This window comes from Bos indicus x Bos taurus, chromosome 26, assembly GCF_003369695.1.
Source record: "Bos indicus x Bos taurus breed Angus x Brahman F1 hybrid chromosome 26, Bos_hybrid_MaternalHap_v2.0, whole genome shotgun sequence".
Taxonomy (NCBI): Eukaryota; Metazoa; Chordata; class Mammalia; order Artiodactyla; family Bovidae; genus Bos; species Bos indicus x Bos taurus.
The window spans coordinates 25,031,004-25,054,425 of NC_040101.1; positions in this window are offsets into that span (position 1 = coordinate 25,031,004).

Here is a 23,422-nt window from a genome sequence, read left to right on the forward strand (position 1 = left end):
GGTAACAATAATCCGGTGTACGAGACAGCAAAAGAGACACTGATGTATAGAACAGTCTTATGGACTCTGTGGGAGAGGGAGAGGGTGGGAAGATTTGGGAGAATAGCAATGAAACATGTAAAATATCATGTAGGAAACGAGTTGCCAGTCCAGGTTCGATGCACGATGCTGGATGCTTGGGGCTGGTGCACTGGGACGGCCCAGAGGGATGGTATGGGGAGGGAGGAGGGAGGAGGGTTCAGGATGGGGAACACATGTATACCTGTGGCGGATTCATTTTGATATTTGGCAAAACTAATATAATTATGTAAAGTTTAAAAATAAAATAAAATTAGAGAAAAAAAAAAAAGAAAATACCAATGACCCCATTTTTAAATAATGGTCAAAGGAATAAATAGGAAATAGAAATTAGTAACAAAGAAACCTGCAAAGTAAAATAACAATATATCATATTTTTCTATTAGCTGAGCCAAGAGAAAAAAGCATTAGAGTAATAAGAATTCAAGTCAGATTATTGGTAGGATAAGTTTATCAATTTGCCTCTGTCTTACAAAAATTTCTGTTCTATTGGTAGCATTGTGAATCTGCACCCACCCATGTGTTGTGATTGAATTAGTTTTAGATACCTTTTTGCATCTGCTATTTTAAACGGCTTGTGTTGGGTAAATGAAACCATATGTACTAAGACTGCTAACTTCCACCTTAATGAATATATTTATAAATAATTTGAAATAGTGAAATAATATAGTATAATATGCAATTTATTTTATGCCATATTATACTGTGTTTTATTTTAAATACATAATATATATTTAAATATATGCTAAATTTATGCTATATTATAAATAAAATCATGATTACATGTACTATACTTGAAATACCATTACAATTAGCAGTGAAATTTTTTTCCAAATGCAGTTTTATACAGAATTATGAGGCATAAAATTGATGTTCTCTTTTCAGTGGGAAGTAGAGCCCAGAGCCTTAGCATCTTGGCTTCCTTCTCCCCTCCTCTCCCAGGCACATATCTCTCTTAGTGGCTGCTTTCCACAGCAAAGGAGTATAAATAAAAGGTGCAGGTACAAAGAGCATTAAGCGATGATAGTCATGGCATGGAAAGCTGAAGTTATGTCATTCCTAAAGTTGCCTATGCACAAAAAATCAATACTAAATGCACACTTGACTGATGGACACTCACAAGCAGTCTTTATAAAAATGTTAGTGGAAACATCAGAGTTTAGCTTGCTCTTGACTCTATTAAATATGGCAGTTCCAGATACTCTTTATAGGAGAGGCAAAGCTCAGCAGTCTGATCTCAAGTTAGCCCTGGGAGGACTTACTGTAAGACCAGTTTCTGTAGTAATCACAGTTTCTTAAATCTTCTTCCCCATGCCCATTGTCTGTGTCCCAGCCAACAGTGATTCTAACTTGGATGATATGGAATTCCATTTAAGAATGTTTTTAATCTATGGGCATGTCAACTAAAGTGACCTAAAGTTCTTCAAACCCCAGCTATCCCTAAAACACGCATATTAGATTGCATGTTTAGAAATTAGAAATGTTAGAAATGTTATAAACATTAGAAATGTCCTGCCAACATGGACATTTCCATGCCCTTCACTAGTATTTTATTAATTTATGATTACAAGACTCTAGCAAATATGTTGAAATTGCCCAATTCTTATAAAACACAACTCTGCAGAAGAGAAAAATGTTGAATTTAGGATACCTTGAAATAATAGCCCCATCATAATTAATTTTCTTGGTATTTAAGAAAAAAAATCCTGATGAACTCTTTAGAGTTGATATGAATGCCACTCACTAGCGTTTGTATAGAAATGTGACTTGAATTCAACCCTAATTAACTAGGCCATTAATTTAAAGTGAAGATCATAAGATAATAAAATAGCAGTTCATGTATAAAAGACATCTCAATTCTCCATGAGGACAAAAGACTGTCTCATAGAGTTGCTATTTAATTTGTCTCAGTCACAAATGAAGGCAAATTCAGTCTAGACCAATCTGCAGTATAACTTTCAGACCACAAGGCTCTGTTTTTAGCAAGGTCCCATGGACATAGACATTTTCAAGTGCTACATTCAAACTACATTAAATACTATGAAATTCACTAATTACATTTTTCCTGTAAGTTGATCTAATATAGGTGTGGCTTTCTAGAGGCTCAGGATGTAAAAAGATATCCTGAATATTCATTGGAAGGACTGATGTTGAAGCTGAAACTCCAATACTTTGGCCACCTGATGTAAGAGCTGACTCATTTGAAAAGACCCTGATGCTGGGAAAGATTGAACCCTTCTAAGGAGCAAGGGTTTTTTAATTTCATGGCTGCAGTCACCATCTGCAGGGATTTTGGAGCCCAAGAAAATAGTCTCTTACTGTTTCCATTGTTTCCCCATCTATTTGCCATGAAGTGATGGAAAAGACTCTGATGCTGGGAGGGATTAGGGGCAAGAGGAGAAGGGGACGCCAGAGGATGAGATGGTTGGATGGCATCACTGACTCAATGGACATGAGTTTGAGTAAACTCCGGGAGTTGTTGATGTACAGGGAGGCCTGGTGCGCTGCAGTCCATGAGGTCACAAAAGAGTTGGACACAACTGAGTGACTGAACTGCACTGCACTGAAAGAGGAAAAACATATACTTCTTCAGGAATAGGGCAAAGGCTATTAATAGCATTGATCACTGAAGAAGGCTTTCTTATCTCTCCTTATTATTCTTTGGAACTCTGCATTCAAATGTGTATATCTTTACTTTTCTCCTTTGCTTTTTGTGTCTTTTCTTTTCTCAGCTATTTGTAAGGCCTCCTCAGACAACGATTTTGACATTTTGCATTTCTTTTCCTTGGGGATGATCTTGATCCCTGTCTCCTGTACAATGTCATGAACCTTGGTCCATAGTTCTAATCCTTTGAATCTATTTGTCAGTTCTACTGTATAATTGTAAGGAATTTGATTTAGGTCATACCTGAATGGTCTACTGGTTTTCCCTACTTTCTTCAATTTGAGTCTGAATTTGGCAATAAGGAAATTATATGGAGAGTACATCATGCGAAATGCTGGGCTGGATAAAGCACAAGCTGGACTCAAGATTGCTGGGAGAAATATCAATAACCTCAGATATGCAGAGGACACCAACCTTATGGCAGAAAGTCAAGAACTAAAGAGTCTTTTGATGAAAGTGAAAGAGGAGAGTCAAAAATTTGGCTGAAAATTCAACATTCAGAAAACTTAGATCATGGCATCTGCTCTCATCAGTCAGTCAGTTCAGTTGTTCAGTCGTGTCCAACTCTTTGTGATCCCATGAATTGCAGCACACCAGGCCTCCCTGTCCATCACCAACTCCCGGAGTTCACTCAAACTCACGTCCATAGAGTTGGTGATACCATCCAGCCATCTCATCCTCTGTCGTCCCCTTCTTCTCTTGCCCCCAATCCCTCCCAGCATCAAAGTCTTTTCCATCACTTCAGGGCAAATAGATGGGGAAACAATGGAAACAGTAAGAGACTATTTTCTTGGGCTCCAAAATCCCTGCAGATGGTGACTGCAGCCATGAAATTAAAAAAAACCCTTGCTCCTTGGAAGAAAAGCTATGACCAACCTAGACAGCATATTAAAAAGCAGAGGCATTTCTTTGACAACAAAGGTCCGTCTAGTCAAAGCGATAGTTCTTCCAGTAATCATGTATGGATGTGAGAGTTGGAATATAAAGAAAACTGAGTGCTGAAGAACTGATACTTTTGAACTGTGGTGTTGGAGAAGACTCTTGAGAGTCCCTTGGACTGCAAGGAGATCCAACCAGTTCATCCTAAAGGAGACCAATCCTGAATATTCATTGGAAGGACTGATGCTGAAGCTGAAACTCCAGTACTTTGGCCACCTGATGCAAGAAAACTGACTCCTTGGAAAAGACCCTGATGCTGGGAAAGATTGAAAGCAGGAAGAGAAGGGGATGACAGAAGATGAGATGGTTGGATGGCATCAGTAACTTAGGGACATGAGTTTGAGTAAACTCTGGAATTTGGGGATGTACAAGGAAAGCTGATGTGCTACAGTCCATGGGGTCACAAAGAGTCAGACACGACTGAGTGACTGAACTGAACTGAACTGACTAATAGCGTATCTCAGGCCCTGTCACTGCCCTGGACATTTCCTACCTGTTTCTACTGGTGTTCATACAATCTCAAAGTTTTAAGATTCACAGAACCAGGTATTTTGCCAAGGTGTTAACTAATCTGTCCCTCTGCCTTTCAGCGGGCCTAATCCAATTTTCTAGTAAACTTAAATATTTAAGGAAAAAAAATACTAAATCGGATTTGCTGCTAAGTCACTTCAGTCGTGTCCGACTCTGTGCGACCCCATAAACGGCAGCCCACCAGGCTCTCCGTCCCTGGGATTCTCCAGGCAAGAACACTGGAGTGGGTTGCCATTTCCTTCTCCAATGCATGAAAGTGAAAAGTGAAAGTGAAGTCGTTCAGTCGTGTCCGACCCTTAGCATGGACTGCAGCCTACCAGGCTCCTCTGTTCATGGGATTTTCCAGGCAAGAGTACTGGAGTGGGGTGCCATTGCCTTCTCTGAAATCGGATTTAAAGAGTTAGAATTACCAATATCAGGACATCATTTTCTTCCTCTTTTCCTGAAATTGTCTCCACTTTGTCAATAGTGAAACTGGAACTGAGGTGACCCCTGTTCCCCATCACTTGCCACACTCTACCTACCCATTGCCAATATTAGATTAGCCATCTGGCTTCTTTTCTGAAAATTCAGCTCATCTTAATAATCTCTTCTGAATCCTTTCCAAAACTTTTGTGCTCTTCCATATTTCTGGGACACTGATATGGACTTGATAATGAAGTGCAGGAATATTTTGCAAGCCTAAAATAAAAATCACTTTATCATTGTAGAGAGCTGTGTAATTGTGCTTTATAAGGTTTTTGCTAACTTTTCCTCTTACACATGATTTTATTGTTTTGCCTTGAAGAATCATCTAGTCTATATTTAAATCAATATTCCCTGAAATGAATATAGCATTTTCAGGTATGTGTGTGGGTGTGTAAGTGTGTGTTTTCAACAGAAATTGAGACAATGGAGAAGAATATTGAAAAATGCAGGTAGAGTCAATGTTTAAAAAAAAAAAGCCTAGTATACCAGTTCTAAAGGTCACACATCTGCAGTGACAAAGATGTTTTCATTTCTAAACAGAGAGCTCAAAATAGGCAACAATAGAAAGACAGGCATAGAGGCCAAACAAACGGGAAAGGGAAGAAATGAGAGAGAGGGAGAGGGAGAGAGAAGGAGAGAGAGAGAAACTGATATTCAAAAAAGGCAAATTAAAAAAGCCTATTGTCTCCCAGAAAGCATGTTTCAGAGCTCCAATTTATCTTTATGTATGTAGAACTTTTTCCCCTAATGGGGTTTCTCAAATAATGTTAAGTCTCTAGACAAGCCAGTTTAAGATGCCTTTAATATTATGAAGGACATATCTAGCAGTTTAAATACACTGTAGAGAGAAGAGCACCATTTAATAACAGTTATTTGATGGTAATTTTATATAGTAGAGATCCACACTTTTCTAAGTGTGGATAAACATGGTTTTAGAAGCTTCTTGAAATTATGTTACTTACATATATTTGTAGCTCCTTAAGAGGATTTTATGACACAAAGTAGTTAAAAGTTTGATCCTTTATAGTCTAAGGCAAAGGAGATATTATTTTTTAAATTCTTCTTTTAAAAATACAGTTATAAGACAATAAGAATCTTATACAAACAGAATAGAGAATTTGGAATCTGCAAACAGGGATCCATCTTTGGTACATCCAAAGAACAAAAAGCCTTCCCAATTCTAGGTTAATTGTGAGACTACAGAGGCAGTTCCCAGATTATCAGTGATCCTAAATTCCAACCTCTGGCCTTGTCAGCAGTCTTTCCCAACAAAGGACTACATCACATAGTGTAATATAGAATTGTCCCGTCTTCAAAGGTTGTGTGTGTCCTGATAGGTCTCAAAAGAATTGGATGTATCTATAAGTCTCTTTATAAGTCTATAAGACCATTCCCATAGAAAAGAAATGCAGAAAAGCAAAATGGCTATCTGGGGAGGCCTTACAAATAGTTGTGAAAAGAAGAGAAGCGAAAAGCAAAGGAGAAAAAGAAAGATATAAACATCTGAATGCAGAGTTCCAAAGAATAGCAAGAAGAGATAAAAAAGCCTTCTTCAGCGATCAATGCAAAGAAATAGAGGAAAACAACAGAATGGGAAAGACTAGGGATCTCTTCAAGAAAATCAGAGATACCAAAGGAACATTTCATGCAAAGATGAGCTCGACAAAGGACAGAAATGGTATGGACCTAACATAAGCAGAAGATATTAAGAAGAGATGGCAAGAATACACAGAAGAACTGTACAAAAAGGATCTTCATGACCCAGATAATCACGATGGTGTGATCACTGACCTAGAGCCAGACATCCTGGAATGTGAAGTCAAATGGGCCTTAGAAAGCATCACTACTAACAAAGCTAGTGGAGGTGATGGAATTCCAGTTGAGCTATTCCAAATCCTGAAAGATGGTGCTGTGAAAGTGTTGCACTCAATATGCCAGCAAATTTGGAAAACTCAGCAGTGGCCACAGGACTGGAAAAGGTCAGTTTTCATTCCAATCCCAAAGAAAGGCAATGCCAAAGAATGCTCAAACTACCGCACAATTGCACTCATCTCATATGCTAGTAAAGTAATGCTCAAAATTCTCCAAGCCAGGCTTCAGCAATATGTGAATCGTGAACTTCCTGATGTTCAAGCTGGTTTTAGAAAAGGCAGAGGAACCAGAGATCAAATTGCCAACATCCGCTGGATCATAGAAAAAGCAAGAGAGTTCCAGAAAAGCATCTATTTCTGCTTTATTGACTATGCCAAAGCCTTTGACTGTGTGGATCACAATAAACTATGAAAAATTCTGAAAGAGATGGGAATACCAGACCACCTGATCTGCCTCTTGAGAAATCTGTATGCAGGTCAGGAAGCAACAGGACATGGAACAACAGACTGGTTCCAAATAGGAAAAGGAGTTCGTCAAGGCTGTATATTGTCACCCCATTTATTTAACTTATATGCAGGGTACATCATGAGAAACGCTGGACTGGAAGAAACACAAGCTGGAATCAAGATTTCCGGGAGAAATATCAATAACCTCAGATATACAGATGACACCACCTGTATGGCAGAAAGTGAAGAGGAACTAAAAGGCCTCTTGATGAAAGTGAAAGTGGAGGGTGAAAAAGTTGGCTTAAAGCTCAACATTCAGAAAACAAAGATCATGCCATCTGGTCCCACCACTTGATAGGAAGATGGGGAAACAGTGGAAACAGTGTCAGGCTTTATTTTTCTGGGCTCCAAAATCACTACAGATGGTGACTGCAGCCATGAAATTAAAAGACGCTTACTCCTAGGAAGGAAAGTTATGACCAACCTAGATAGCATATTCAAAAGCAGAGACATTACTTTGCCAACAAAGGTCCATTTAGTCAAGGCTATGGTTTTTCCTGTGGTCATGTATGGATGTGAGAGTTGGACTGTGAAGAAGGCTGAGCACCGAAGAATTGACACTTTTGAACTGTGGTGTTGGAGAAGACTCTTGAGAGTCCCTAGGACTGCAAGGAGATCCAACCAGTCCATTGTGAAGGAGATCAGCCCTGGGATTTCTTTGGAAGGAATGATGCTAAAGCTGAAACTCCAGTACTTTGGCCACCTGATGCGAAGAGTTGACTCACTGGAAAAGACTCTGATGCTGGGAGGGATTGCGGGCAGGAGGAGAAGGGGACGACAGAGGATGAGATGGCTGGATGGCATCACTGACTCGATGGATGTGAATCTCAGTGAACTCTGGGAGTTGGTGATGGACAGGGAGGCCTGGTGTGCTGCGATTCATGGGGTCGCAAAGAGTCAGACACGATTGAGCGACTGATCTGATCTGACCTTTATGAAAGGTATCCTATCCAAAGTATGATTTCATCACTCCCAGGATATAGGCGATTCCAGAAGCAGATGCTTAAAGTTTGCAGTTTCTAGCTTTGGCATCATTAATCCACTCATTCACTTACCAAATTATTACCAAGTGCTGCCTACACATTGAGCCTGTGCTAATGTTGATTAAAGTCTTGGAGAAAGGGATGTGTTGAAAGCTGTTTTACATGTCTTTCCAGCAGGTTAGTGCTAAGGTAGGCACTTCCTAGGAAGCAATAGTTAAGGGCTGAGAAGAATTTCAGGGCAGTGTGGTATGAACAGTTTATTTACTGGTGTGGCATTTATGAGTCAAGAATATTGCAAAAAAAAATAAAAGAACATCTATTGTAGGAGGGTGAGTCATTTTGAGGACTACAAAATCTTTATATGTGTGTGTGTACACACACATACATACCTACAGAAAATGATGTCACCAGTACAAAAGAGTATAAAAAAAGAAGCACAAATAGCTAATTCTAGGGGCTTCTCCAAGCAGTAGCAGCAGCAGCTATTGTAAGGACTTGAGTGTAATTGACTTATGTGCCAGATGACTGCAGGCAGCACTCTTAGGGGAGTGTGGAACTGAGACAAGGAAACATATCCAGTAAAGGTCTTAATGAGAATGTTACTGCTGAGAGCAGCTAGACCTTGATTTGCTGGAGATCTGAGAGTGAGGATCATGCCTCAGAACTGTAACCACTCTATCCCAAGGGGAGTAAGCTGGAATATTTATTCTCTAAATAAAACATATCATTGGCTGATGGCTACCCCCCAAGCCTTCACTTTAACATAATTCCAGATTGTTCCACGTATGGGATTAGAGAAAAATGGAACGCAGAGTTTCAGACACTTTCAGCCAGAACACTGTGAAGCTTGTACAGGAAGGTAAAACCTAAGAAGTATGGGGAAAGTACTGAGAGTATCTGCTAAGGACACCATATTACCATCCATGGGAGACCAACCACTCTCAACATTCTGGTAAACTGTCATTCCAGTCACCTATCAGTAAATTCACCTAGCCATGCTTTTCTGTGATATGCTCATATTAGTTCACTCGAAAATGTCTTAGACATCCATTTGAATAAAACACATCACTGTAATTTTAAACAGCTGCATAATATCCCATTATGTATGTGTTATAATTAATTTGTCTAGTTTTCCTATTGATGGACATTTATGCTTCCAGATTTTTGTTATTGTAACCATTAGTGCCATGAACATATTTTGATGTACTTTCTTGGTACCTTATTTAGAATAAACTGCTGAATCTATGTGTATGCATATGTCAAGATAATTATTCTGTAATTTTTTCAGAAATGTTTCATGTTTTTACTTGTTCGTAGTGCAATGAACAAATTTATAGTCAATGAACAATTTATGTAGTAAGCAGAAGTGAGTAAATGTGCCCAGTTTATATCCTCCTCAGCAACAGTGAAATTTGTCAGTCTTGTTAATATCAGGCATTTTATGTTGCCTATTTGTGAGATTATACATCTTTCTCATATGTTCACTGATTATTATATTTTTAAGATTTTCTTTTAGGTGTTTTTTCATGGAGCTTATTTATGTGTTCCTGGTTTTATTTCTAATTGACACATAAAACCTCTTTGTGTTTTAGTGATGCTAATCTTTTATCTGCCACAAGCACTGCAGGTGTCTTTTCTAATAAATTATTCATCTTCCATTTTTGTTTCTGAACATGTGATAAAAATAATTATTTTATGTGCTATGTTAAGAAAGACTAAACCCATGTCAATATGTCTTAGCCATATTTTTCTCCTGGTATATTTCCCTTGTTTTCCAAAGCAATTATCCAAGAAATATTGATATGTCAAGAAAACACATATTTAAGGATCAAGTAATTTAAAAATCATCAGATTCAATAATGAGTAAGCTTTCTTACTTTAGGGCTACTCAGAGTTTTTAATATATGAATAGGAATTAACAACTGTTAACAGGAATTGCAGTTCCAAAGGAAATCAAGTATGCCATATTTTCAAAACATATTTGACCTTGAATCATTTAAAATTTTTTTCAAGATGTATTTATTTAAATCACCCAAAAGAGTGTTTTGTAGAGTACTAGTTGAGAAGACTTTTCTAACAAAGCAAAATCATAAAATAAGTAGAAATGATGTACTAGAAAAGACATAAATCTTTATCTTTCTGGGATTTGGCCCAATAAATTTAGAAGTGATACAGTCATTAGCATAAATCATTTTCACCTCAACATAACTCTAGTCCAAATGCCTGGGTTACCTTGGTTAAAAATGTTAAGAATCCTTAATATTCTGAGTATGTCTAATTTAAAAATTCTGTGGTTTTGGTCTCTCTTAGTAGCATTTCTAACCTACACAGATCCCTGGATTTATCTCAAGTTACCCTTGAGTGTTTTGGAATGGTCTACCTTCTAAGAATACAACAGAGTCAATTATGAATCTTTTAACAGCACTCTTTGCCAAGTCATATTACTTTCATTTAGGCTTATTTCATGGAGAAAAAAATAAATGTAATTGATGTGAACATTGCACTATGAAGAAATAAACAAAAACATGAAATAATATCCAGGAACCCTCAGGATAATAACTTTTGAGCTTCTGGATTTTAATAGCTAGAAGCTAACTTGAAGGTTGACCAGCTATCACCTTCTGCTCACACAGGACAATTGGAGAAGTGTGTTGGCCTGTCTGGCTGGGCGAGATTGTAAAGTTCCAAAAGTCCTCATGAACAGAGGTCTTTCAGTTCTTTGGAAAGATGCTTTGGCAAGAAACATCTTGCTAAAATGTTGTAGAATGGAGACTAAACTAGTATATAAACATTTAAGACATTTACTAGAAAGGAAAATAATTTTATAACGATACCTAAAATTCTAACCACAGGTTAAATTGCATAATAAACTGAATTTTCTATAGTACAGGGTTAGAGGCAGAAAACCCATGAACGCACTGATCATTTATTTTATTCAAATCAACTCACTAGAGAAATTTTAGTACCTTCCATTTCATTTGTAAATCAAAGGTCATCTTTGTGCCTCTCACTGAGCAGATTACATGAACTACAGAGTTTTATATACCTCTTCCAGGAAAATCCCTAGAAGAAAGGAGCAGAGAACTAACTTTAGGTTCTTAGGTTCAGTAGAAATCTCTTTCTCTCTCTTTCTCTGTCATATATATTATGAATAAAATATATTAAGAAGACATCTTAATATGTATTAAGAGAAGACTCTTCTTAGTCTAAGAAGAGTTCTATGGGAACCACAAAGAAATCATATTTAAAAGGTAACATGTCTTCCATAAGCCTTCCTGCCTTAAGAATGACAAGGGAGTCTAGGAAGATAGAAGGCTATGAAAAATCTTGGTCAGTATCATACAACCATTCTAAACTCAGATATCATTCATCACTAACAGAAATAACTTCTCTGAAGCCCTTTCATTACCAGGAAGAAAGTTTCTTTTCTGAGATTATGCCCTAAGGGGGGGGGATGGATATATATATATATATATATATATATATATATATATATAAATATATATATAAATATATATATATTTATTTATGTAGGCATACATGCATTTCCCAGGTGTAAAATTAGTAAAGAAAAACAAATGCCCTTCTAAAGGAAGAGGTGAATGTAGTTTAAGATAAATAATCACTTAATTAGAGTGTTTGGTATGTTTGTTTCAGGAATGCCTTTGCGTTTTCCTGGTGACAGGATAATTTCCACTTAGCACAGATACAGTCATCTTCCAAGGGCATTCATACATTTTTTTCTTTCTTTTTTTTTTTTTTTTGCTATTTCCAGAGTATTCTGACTCCCCTCTAGGCATGCTGGGGAAGTAGCATCTATCTGAAAATAGGCTGATTTGTCCCATATCCCCTGAATGTGAGCTTTTTTGTTTAACAGGGTGCTGTCAACAGGAAGGTTGGAGGAGTTATTGTGATTTGCCTTGAAAATCAGATCTAATAATTGAGAAAATGAAAATTTTGCTCCATATGACTATGTAGATTTATTTTTATAAAAAGCAAAAGACACTGAAATTAATCCTCTTTCTGATTCAGGTTAGTAACTTAGGGGAAAAGAAATAATAACTAACATTGTTGAATTTTCGTATTTGCCAGGCATGGGGTTGATGTCTCGTTTTCCAGATGTTTTGTTCAGATGTTCTCCTTTAACTTCCATTACAATCGTATAAGGTCAAAGTCCTACTAAAAAATACCCCTGTGGTATATAGAGAAAAGTGAGGTTCAAAGAAATAATAACTTGCTCATGTTCATCCAGATAGTAAGGGGTGCAACTAAATTGAAACCCACATTTATCTCTGACTCTACACCCAAACTCTTAACTCTGATACTATATTGCCTCAGAGGAAATCTGAGAGATAAAACAAAAATATTCTATTTTTAGAGCTGCTATTTATTAACTGGAGAAGGAAATGGCAACCCATTCCAGTATTCTTACCTGGAGAATCCCAAAGACAGAGGAGCCTGGTGGGCTACAGTCCATGGGGTCACAAAGAGTCAGATTGTTCAACCTCATATTAAGCCACTTAGTCAATAAACTGCCAACATTTTTACTTTACATCTAAGAAGAATGCTACCAGAATATAAACTCCCTGAAGCTAGGAGGCTCAGAGAAAAAAGTTACTGTTGAATTCTCAAACCAGAAGATTGTCTGGCCTGTAGTAAGTACTCAATAATCATTTGTTGAAGGAATGAGTCAAAAATCCAGGCAAGGGATGATGGATTTTTCACATTATGGAATATTGGTGGAACTAAGCAATTGATAGTAATTCCCCAAAGCCTCTGTACTTGGAATGTAAATCTTGGAGGAGTGGAAGATGATATGGAAGAGGGAGTCAGAAAAGACTATGAAATATTTCTTTCTAGAGCTTGAGGATTCCTTACTGGGCACATAAAGAAAGTAATATTTTTTAGAATTTGAGTTAATTTATTCTTATCTTGCACTTTCATTTATGGCCCTTGAAAACCAGGACCCTTTCAGTTTTCCCTGCTGGCCTCAGACATGTGGTAAAATAATTCTCCACCATTTCTCAGAACTGCTCCCAGGAATATTTCTAAGTATGTAGAGTGTTACTTCCCTTGGGCATTTCAGAGAAGACAGAAAACTTAAGGCCCACAATAAATCTCAAATTGTAAGATTTTACTTGATTTTTATTGACATACAGTTGATTTATAATGTTGTGTTAGTTTCAGATGTACAGCAAAGTGATTCACACATACATATATAGATATGCACATATATATGTATATATGTGTGTGTGTGTATATATATATATATATATATATATATGTTCTTTTTCAAATTATTTTCCCTTATAGGTTATTATAAGACATTGAGTATAGTTCCCTGTGCTATACAAATAGGTCCTTGTTGGTTATCTATTTAATAAACAGTAGTGAGTATATCCGGAGAAGGCAACGGCACCCCACTCCAGTATTCCTGCCTGGAAAATCCCATGGATGGAGGAGCCTGGAAGGCTGTAGTCCATGGGGTCGCTGAGGGTCGGACACGACTGAGCAACTTCCCTTTCACTTTTCACTTTCATGCATTGGAGAAGGAAATGGCAACCCACTCCAGTGTTCTTGCCTGGAGAATCCCAGGGACGGGGATTCTCAAATTTGGGGATCCCAAATTCTCCTGGGATCCCAGAGCCTGGTGGGCTTCCATCTATGGGGTCGCACAGAGTCGGACACGATTGAAATGACTTAGCAGTGTGTATATCATCGACAAAGGTCCATCTAATCAAAACTATGGTTTTTTCAGTAGTCATATATGGATGTGACAGCAGGACCATAAAGAAAGCTGAGCACCGAAGAATTGGTGATTACGAACTGTGGTATTGGAGAAGACTTTTGACAGTCCCTTGCACTGCAAGGAGATCAAATGAGTCAGTCCTAAAGGAAATCAGTCCTGAATATTCATTGGGAGAACTGATGCTGAAGTTGCAGGTCCAATATTTTGGCCACCTGATGTGAAGAACTGACTCATTTGAAAAGACCCTGATGCTGAGAAAGATTGAAGGTGGGAGGAGAAGGGGACAACAGAGGATGAGATGGTTGGATGGCCTCACCAACTTGATGGATGTGAGTTTGAGCAAGCTCAGGGAGTTGGTGATCGACAGGGAAGCCTGGCATGCTGCAATCCATGGGGTTGCAAAGAGGCGGACACAACTGAGTGACTGAACTGAACTGAGTGTGTATATCTAATTATAAGGCTTCAGATGTTAGAAATCTTACAGGAAAGGTATTTAGAGTGGGGAAAATAAGACTGGAATTTTTGGGGTGGGATGTTTTCTGTGATGCCTGAATTGACTTCATCAGCAGCAGCAGCAGGGAGGTATTTACTTCACTTAGTATCATAATCTCCAGTTTCATCCATGTTTCTGCAAATGGTATTATTTCATTCCTTTTAATGGTTAATATAGGCTTCGCTGGTAGCTCAGTAGGTGAAGAAACTGCCTGCAGTGCAGGAGACCAGATTTTAATCCCTGGGTCAGGAAGATCTCGTGGAGAAGGAAATAACAACCCACTCCAGTATTCTTGCCTGGAAAATCTTATGGACAGAGGAGCCTGGCATGCTACAGTCCATGGGATCGCAAGAGTTGGACATGACTTAGCGACTAGACTAAACTAACTAGGGAGGTATTAATTTTTCTGTTAATACTAAGTCAGTCCTTCCACACTGCAACAATAGCTTCATCTATTTTTCCCCAATTCTCCTAATAGAGTTTATTCATTCATTTGCCTATGCATGCATTTAATCATCATATCTGCCACACTCATATACAGAACAAAACAACACAATCCTGCACAAGAATGAAACAACCATTTTCTTACATTGCACACAAAAATAAATTCAAAATATATTACAGACCTAAATATAAGACTTGAAACCATAAAACTCTCTGAAGAAAGCAGAGGCAGTACACTTTTTGACACTGGGCTCAGCAATATGTTTTTGGATGTGTCTCCTCAGACACGAACAATAAAAGCAAAAAAAAAAAAAAAAAAAACTACATGAAACTAAACAGCTTTATCACAGTTAAGGAATTCATCAACAAAGAGAAAGGTATCCTGCTGAACAGGAGAGGCTATTTGCAAATCATTTATCACATAAAGGGTTAATATCCAAATTACGTAAAGAAACCATACAACTCAACATCCAAAAACAATCAGATTAAAAGACTAGCAATGGACCTAAATAGACTTTTCTCCACAGAAGACATACAGAGAGCTGAAAAACATATGAAGAGTTACCCAGCATCACTAATCATCTGGGAAATGCAAATCAAAACTACAACGAGATACCACCTCACACCAGAGGTACCACCTCACACCAGAGGTACCACCTCACACCAGAGGTACCACCTCACACCAGAGGTATCACCTCACACCAGAGGTACCACCTCACACCAGAGGTATCACCTCACACCAGAGCTACCACCTCACACCAGAGCTACCACCTCACACCAGAGGTACCACCTCACACCAGAGGTATCACCTCACACCAGAGGTACCACCTCACACCAGAGGTACCACCTCACACCAGAGGTATCACCTCACACCAGAGGTACCACCTCACACCAGAGGTATCACCTCACACCAGAGATACCACCTCACCCCAGAGGTATCACCAAAGAGACAAATAACAAGAGTTGGCGAAGATGCTGAGAAAAGGTAACTTTCATGCACTGCTTGTGGGAATATAAATTGGAACAGAGACTATGGCCAAATGTGGAGGTTTTCTCAAAAAATTAAACACAGAGTTACCACGTAATCCAGCAATTCTACTTCTATTTTCCGAAAGACAGCAAAAACACTAAATTGAAAATATGTACACAGCCCTGTGTTCATCGCAGCATTATTTTCAAATAGGTGTGAAAACAAGTATCCATTGATAGATGAATGGATAAAGAACATGTGGCACATACATACAATGGAATGTTACACACAAAAAAGAATAAAATCCTGACTTTTGTGGCAATACAGATGGACAGATGGTAATACGCTAAGTGAAAGAAATTATACAAAGAATGTCAAATACTATATGATTTCACTTATTTGTAGAATCTAAGAAACAAAGCAAATGAAGAAGCAAAGTGAAAGAGAAACAGACTCATAGCTATAGAGAAAAAACTGGTGGCTGCCAGAAGGAAGGTGAGGGGGGAGGGGGAGAGAGGGGGATTTGGTGAAATAGGTGAGGGGATTAAGAGATACAAATTTTAAGTATAAAATAAATGTCATAAGGCTGTAATATACCACATAAGGAAAATAGTCAGTAATATTGCAATAATTTTGTGTAGTGACAGATGGTTACTACACTTACCTTGATGATTATTTCACAGTACTTAATGTTGAATCGCTATGTTGAATACCTGAAAATAACATAATATTGTATATTAATTAACTTCAATAACAAAACACACACATACACAAAAGACACATTCCTTGAGCAATACAGAAATATAGATATAAGCCTTACCTCAAGCAAACCTCCAGTGAGTGGAAAGGTAAAATCAAACAAACAAAAAAGACAATGAGGCTAAAGTATGATAAGGATGCTAATATGTGTACAGTGGGCTGGGGGAGGGGCTACATCTGAGACAAACCCATTGGGATCTTGGGGTATCAGGACAACCCTCAGATCTGAAGGATGAGTGGGCAATCACAAGGCCAAACATACAGGGACTGAATCCTTCATGAGCTGGACGTTTTTTACTCCCTCAAACAAAGCTCAGTGTGGCTGGGGTGTTAGGAACAAGGTGGCAAATGATACAAGGCGAAACTGATAGAAAAGAGCTTGGAAGCTCCTGATACACAAAAATGAGAAATGTGAATCTTAACCTCAACCCTTATGAATCCTCCTTCTGATGGCCTTTTAACCATAGATTGACATGATCGGCTGAAGAAAGTGGAAATACTACTCTGTCTGCAGTGTGCAGCTAGGGTTGGAGAGGGGCAATGCTGATTAAAGGGGCCCAGTGAGGGAGCTGTTGCTCCAAGTGATTCCTAAGAGATGACTATGGTCTATGAGGCTGGCCAAGGTTCTTAGAATAATTGTCCTGGAGTACAAACTTCTGGGCTTCCCAGGTGGCTCAGTGGTAAGGAATCCACCTGGCAATTCAGGAGATGCAGGTTGAATCCCTGGGTCAGGAAGATCCCCTGGAGAAGGAAATGGCAACCCACTCCAGTATGCTTGCCTGGGAAATCCTATGGATGGAGGAGACTGGTGGGTTACAGTCCGTGGGGCCACAAAGAGTCAGACATGACTGCATGCACACACACACACACACACACACACACACACACACTTTTCAACAGGACAAAGATATCTTAAAGAGTCAAACAACCCTAATTCTGTGTTTATTCTGCACCATTAAACACCATCATAATCTCAATTTGACCCTACTTACCTTAGAATTCTTTTCAGCCATATTTCATAGATGTAGATGATATTCTTTGCCAGATGGTGCCCCCTTTTCATGGAACAAGTATCTCCTTTTAACAGTCAGCTCTGTAGAAAACCTGGGGAATGTAACATCCAATAGTTATTTTAATGAAGCTCCTTTATGAATTTAGCAGCTTTAGTGAAAACAGAGAAACTCTCTTCACGGCTCAGGACTCTCTTTCCCAAGGTGAGAATGGAATAGCAAATTATAAAAATCATTCTGTTATCATAACAGTAAGAAAGGCTGTAGAAATATAATGCCATGCATCCACTTCTCTCCTATGTATAGCATGAGGCAAGCAGAGTTCTCAGCATTTCTTGAGTGAAAGACATAATTTATCCTTCTGGGCCCTGGTCATTATTTTTCTTTCATTTCTAGGAGGAGGTCATTTGCTAAATGGAACCCAGTAGCACTAAAAAAGGGCAAATGCCTTCAAAACAGAGAGCAATTCATTCTCTTCTTAATCCCTTATTACTGCTGCTTTTATTTATTTATTTTTTGCTCTTTTTTTTAAATTTTATTTTATTTTTAAACTTTACATAATTGTATTAGTTTTGCCAAATATCAAAATGAATCCGGCTCCTCCTGGACTCCTGCTATTATATGGCTGAGCATTCAGTTCATGTGGCTATGCATTGCTTTATAATATTTAGAGCAACTTGTGTGTGTGTGTGTGTGTGTGTGTGTAGTTAGGGGAGCTACATGACATGTGCATGTGAGTTAATATAAGTAAATAGATGAATGACGATGAAAGGCAACTCTTGAAACTGGTTGAACAACACAACCAGGAAAGAAGTGTCTTGGTTTAACCACCAAGATGCTTCTCTGAATATCTTCCCTTATGAGCTTTCAAAATCAATAGAGGCTCAGGCTGTGAGCTAACCTGCAAAAGGAGATCTGATCTCATGTGAACAGAAAAGTGCAAAGCTGCTTCTAAGAAATGAAAAATACCTGTAAAAGAAATGTTTAATATAGAGCCAGCCCCAGTGGTTAGGGGTAGGCTGCATCAAAGAGATTTTGAAAACCCAGAGAGTAACTTATTTTAACGACAGCTCCAATGCCTCACAAATTGACTAGCTCTCTTAAATATTAACCAAGAGAAAGAGAAATGTTGGCAAGGCTGAAAATGTTGATTAAAAATTTGTTTCTTAAGGATAAAAATGGCAGAGTGGATTCCAGTCCTGCCTGGTTATTTTGTGACACACACTTCAGGGACGAATTAAGTCGCACTGATATTGTTATATTTGCATGTGGGAGTGGTTGCTGTTTAAATAGTTGAGTATTTATTGGCATGAGGATGCCATTTAAGGTATGTGTAGTGAAACTTGCCACCTGCAGTTTGCTTCTGGGACTCCCAGCAGCTCTCTGATTGATGGGTATACTCTATGTTACACTTGAAAGATGGCAAAATCTTTCAAAAGTTGGAGAGAGGGAAGGAAAGAAATCAGCTTGAACCATTTCCAGGTTTGCATTGAAATTGGCCCTTGTGGCATTTTTAATTCACATCTGGAGGAAAATAAATGTGGCCACAATTATTAACACATTCTGGAAGAAATAAGTCAAGAGCTACTTAGACTGCACAGGTGTCTGTTATCAAAATCTCAGCAGAGAAGTGTTAATATGGTGTGTGTTATTTTAGACTCTCCAGGTGGGCTGTGGCTAAGAACAGGAGAGAAGAGCACTAAGGGGATGCTTAAATACAAAATGTTAATTTTGCAAGAAAGGAAATCAGTGAACGAGGTTAGAGGAATCCATTGGTAGGTGAACTGAGAGATTTTGAAGGTTAGAATAGGAAAACCAAAAGCCAATCACTGTCTTACTGAGAAGAAACCCACTAAAGAGATTTTCTGTGAAAGGGGAAAGTGTCCTCCTGGTTATTGTTTGAGAAGAATTTGCAGTTGAGTCATTCTCTTCCCAACAGACCTTTATTCTTGACTAAATGCTTTAGGAAATGATTCATCTTTGAGTTAAGAGCTATTTACTGAGAATCTTGCAGGATGAATAAATTTTTTTTTCCTATTTGATATTATTTAGGGAACCCTGTTTCTGAGAGTTCTTATCTACAATGCCAAAGTTTGGCAATCAGTTTTGTGGGGCTTTGATTTGAATATAATATGGTACTGGTGGTATAATACTTGGAGTATCTTTGGAGACTAAGTGATCACCTACAAAGGAAAACCATCGATTTACTGGGTAGAAGATGCCTCACCTGTGAGAATAATGTAGCCTGTGACACTAATGACAGGAAGCAGCTTGCAAAATAGCATATTGCTAAGCAGTGACATGTTTAAAGACAGTTTATGTATTTTTTTCATTACACTCAATTTGGCATTTTTATGTAATATATTTTACATCCTGGAACCTGTATTTGAGAGGCAAAAGGGAATCTGGTTTGCCCAAGAAGGGAATATGATAATCTAGACAAATAAGAAGAAATCGCAGTCTATGGGAAAGCAGGACTTGCACTGTGTTTTGAGTGTATATGTGGCTGGTGAGAATTGCAGAAGTACAGGTGGTGGAGGGTTCGCTTAGCATTGGGAAAATACCATTACATGTAACTAGACGGCTTCCCATTATTGTTTAGCTTTCTCTATAACAACAAAGATCTCATTTGAAATTAGGACTTGGTTTCTAGTTATTGCAGCTGTTATTTATGGAAATGATTAATGGCTCTGAGTTAATCTGCTTGTTCAGAAAGGAACTGTTTCAGTTTCTTGGGAAAATACATGATAATACCATTTCCTAGCTAAGTAAAAAAGGGAATAAAATTATAGGAAAATAGATGCCGTGGAACCACAGCAATGATCTCACATGAAATAAACATCCCTTGGCTCTACAGATTTCTCATATGAGTTAGGCTTATTCAAAAAGAAGCCCAGATTATTGTAGGTTTTCTCAGACAAATCTGGTGCTTGGTTTCTTTCACAGCAGACAAAAACAAGCACTCAAGGCAAGGGAGATGTACAGACCAAAGAACCAGGAGAGGGTAAGGGTTGGGACCTTGTGGGAGAGTCTCCACTGCCACCCAGAAGCTAATATTCTGGATGTCGCCCATGGATGGCACACCCCAGCTGAAAATAAAGTACCTTGTTTAAGATTGTTAATGAGTTCTGTCCTCAAATAGGCCCTGCCTTATCACTGTTGCCTGGTAAATAAGTATCTTCATTTCCCTTTGGGTATCTCAAAAATGCAATTCTAATTCAGCAATTTCTGTGGCTGCCTAACAAAGAAACATAACAGTAGACACTCCATGCAAAATATGTAAAGTTTTCCCCAAAGGGTAGAATGTATGTGATGGTGGCTTATAATGAGGAAATCCAGAAAGAATTTTCCAACAAACAAGCATGACCATAAAGAAGAAGTTTTCCCAGCCATGAGAGCTAATTAATGGAGTCAAGGTTATAGAGAAGGAGACAGTCTCACAGGTTTTCAGTAGCCCCAATAAATTATATGAAATCACATTATTTAATTGTGTTTAAATGAAAGGGTAGGGATAGGAGAATATCCCATTTCGTGATTGTTTTAATAATAGCTTGCTGAGATATAGCACACATGCCTTAAATTGCACACCTTTAAAGTATATGACTCAGTGCTTTTTAGTATATTCACAGTATTCCCTGATAGCTCAGTTGGTAAAGAATCTGCCTGCAATGCAGGAGACCCTGGTTCGATTCCTGGACCAGGAAGATCCATGGGAGAAGGGATAGGCTATCCACTCCAGGATTCTTGGGTTTCCCTTGTGACTCAGTTGGCAAGGAATCCACATGCAATGAGGGAGACCTGGGTTCGATCCCTGGGTTGGGAAGATTCCCTGGAGATGGGAAAGGCTACCCACTCCAGTATTCTGGCCTGGGAATTCCATGGACTGTATAGTCTCTGGGGTCTCAAAGAGTCAGACATGACTGAGTGACTTTCACTTTTCACAGTGTTTAGTCATTAACAGTATTTGATCCTGGATCATTTTTTTAACTTTTCAAAAGTGAAAACAATTTTTCTAACCCCCAAATTTCAGCTATCTTATGGGTACGCTCATACAAATTCTGATGGAGACTCCTCAACAGCCAAAGATAGGCCAACATCATTCTTAAATCAAATTTAGAGGAAATTCCCTGAATAAACAAGAAAAATATGCGTCATCTGATAGTTGCACTGACATTTTCCTGGATTTCTTGGAACTCAAAACTGTATTAGGAAAGGGGATGCATGAGTATGGAAAGAGAACTCTTTTTTCAGGGCTCTAGAGACCTGAATTCTGTATAAGCATACACTCAGAGGCTTGCCAAGCCATTTAATCTCTCTGGACTATATTTTATTCTTATGTGTGCAAAAGAAAAATCAAATATTTGCTGAAGATCCAATGAAAACAGGATTCTGTGAGAGCAGTGGAGAATAGTAGGTTATCTTAGCTTGTAGATTATCTTAGCTTGTGTGGACAAAGAGAGAGTGACATTTGAGCTGAAACCTGCATGTTGCAAAATAAGCAGGCAGGTAAAAAGCTGAGAGTGGAACCTTTCATACAGAGGATAAAATGACTAGCAGGACCCTAAGTCCTATTGGACTGACTGAGGGACAGAAAGAAGCCCAAAGAGGCTAGTGCTGAGTGAGCAGTGGGAACTTAAGTCTAGGCCAGCTTAGATCATGCAGGACCTTCTAAGACAGCTGCAATAGGCTTTGAGTGTATTCTAAGTTCCAAGGATAGGGATTAACCAGTTCAAAGCAAGACAATCCTGTGCTTATGTTTTTAATAGATCACTACTATGTGAAGAGAAGGAAATGGCAGCCCACTCCAATATTCTTGTCTGGAAAATCTTATGTACAGAGGACCCTGGCAGGCTTCAGTCAATGGCATTGCAAGAGTTGGACATGACTCAGCGACTAAACCACCACCACCAGTGTGTGAAGAGAGACTTCAGGGAGGCCGTAAAGGAAACAGGAAGATATAGGAAGCTACGATGAGGCCCAGGCAAACTGTGATGCTGGCTTGAATTAGGCCAGTAGCTGTGAAGATGAGGAAAAAAGATGCCTACATGTGATGCTATGTGCTTCCTGTAGTTTTAATGAGATTCAAAGGAATAAAATGTTAGTAGCTCAGTCATGTCTGACTCTTTGCAACTACATGGACTGTAGCCAGCTAGGTTCCTCTGTCCATGGAATTCTCCAGGCAAGAATAATGGAATGGGTAGCCATTCTCTTCTCCAGGAGATCTTCCTGACCCAGAGATCAAACCCAGGTCTCCTGCATTGTGGGCAGATTCTTTACCATCTGAGCCACCAGAGAAGCCCCAAAGGAACAAAAGGAAACATATTTGTTTATTAAGTTTAATATATAACAGGCTCTCTTGATAAGATTTAAAATGTTTCATTAAATCTTCCCAACAAATCTGTGAGATTGGTAGCCAATAAATGTGAATAAAGTTTGAAAGTTTAAAAGTATTGTACAAACATAAGGGGATGGTATTATTATTATTGCTTTCACTTATATGTTTGGGTCCAGACATGGACTCTATGATAATCCTGAGAATGACTTATGTACCATATATCCTCTTCAAAGAGTAAATGGGCTGCCATCTTATATTTACCATGAGTCTTCTTTAAGCTGTCTTTGAAGAGGGCTTTGTAGTTAATCAGCTGTCAAGTTTAAAATGCTAAATCTTGTATGTACAGCATGTCATGTCTCTAAGAATCAAAGAGCACCATCCTTTTCTTTGTAGAAATGCAAAAACTAAAAGTGGAAAAAAAAAAAAACTATTGAATAAATCTGGATTCCCACTGCATTTAGAAAGCATCCACATTTTCCAGAGAACGACAAATTGTACACAGGGGATGCTGGCAATGCATCATGCTATCTAGGAATTCAGATTCTAGTGAGGTAAGAAGGCCAACTAGGTCAAAAATTGAAATAATAAGAGTGGAAAGGTCAGTTTTCATTCCAATCCCT